This window comes from Heterodontus francisci, unplaced genomic scaffold (genome assembly GCF_036365525.1).
Source record: "Heterodontus francisci isolate sHetFra1 unplaced genomic scaffold, sHetFra1.hap1 HAP1_SCAFFOLD_267, whole genome shotgun sequence".
In the NCBI taxonomy this organism is placed as follows: domain Eukaryota; kingdom Metazoa; phylum Chordata; class Chondrichthyes; order Heterodontiformes; family Heterodontidae; genus Heterodontus; species Heterodontus francisci.
This window is the reverse complement of record NW_027140560.1, coordinates 1,005,174-1,006,479: the sequence shown is the minus strand read 5'-3', so window position 1 is coordinate 1,006,479 and position 1,306 is coordinate 1,005,174.

Here is a 1,306-nt window from a genome sequence, read left to right as displayed (position 1 = left end):
ACATGGGTAGAGCAGGGGCAGGAATGGATGTTGCAGGTTCCGGGATTTAGATGTTTCAGAAAGAACAGAGAAGAGGGTAAAAGAGGGGGTGGGGGGGTGTAGCATTGTTAATCAAGGAAAGTATTACAGCGGCAGAAAGGACGTTTGAGGACTCGTCTACTGAGGTAGTATGGGCCGAGGTTAGAAACAGGAGAGGAGAGGTCACCCTGTTGGGAGTTTTCTATAGACCTCCGAATAGTTCCAGAGATGTAGAGGAAAGGATAGCGAAGATGATTCTCGACAGGAGCGAGAGTAACAGGGTAGTGGTTATGGGGGACTTTAACTTTCCAAATATTGACTGGAAATACTATAGTTCGAGTACTTTAGATGGGACTGTTTTTGTCCAGTGTGTGCAGGAGGGTTTTCTGACACAGTATGTGGACAGGCCAACCAGGGGCGATGCCACATTGGATTTGGTACTGGGTAATGAACCCGGCCAGGTGTTCGATTTAGATGTAGGTGAGCACTTTGGCGATAGTGATCACAATTCGGTTAGGTTTACCTTAGCGATGGGCAGGGACAGGTACATACCGCAGGGCAAGAATTATAGCTGGGGGAAAGGAAATTATGACGCGATTAGGCAAGATTTAGGATGTGTAGGATGGGGAAGGAAACTGCAGGGGATGGGCACAAACGAAATGTGGAGCTTATTCAAGGAGCAGCTAATGCGTGTCCTTGATAAGTATGTACCTGTCAGGCAGGGAGGAAGTTGTCGAGCGAGGGAGCCGTGGTTTACTCAAGAAGTTGAAGCGCTTGTCAAGAGGAAGAGGGCGGCTTATGTTAGGATGAGACGTGAAGGCTCAGTTAGGGCGCTTGAGAGTTACAAGCTAGCCAGGAAGGATCTAAAGGGAGGGCGAAGAAGAGCAAGGAGAGGACACGAGAAGTCATTGGCGGATAGGATCAAAGAAAACCCTAAGGCTTTCTATAGGTATATCAGGAATAAACGAATGATAAGAGTTAGAACAGGGCCAATCAAGGATAGTAGTGGGAAGTTGTGTGCGGAATCAGAGGAGATAGGGGAAGCGTTAAATGAATATTTTTCGTCAGTATTTACAGTAGAAAAAGAAAATGTTGCCGAGGAGATTACTGAGATACAGCTTACTAGGCTAGATGGGATTGAGATTCACAAGGAGGAGGTGTTAGCAATTTTGGAAAGAGTGAAAATAGATAAGTCCCCCGGGCCAGATGGGATTTATCCTAGGATTCTCTGGGAAGCGAGGGAGGAGATTGCAGAGCCGTTGTTGTTGATCTTTAAGTCGTCATTGTC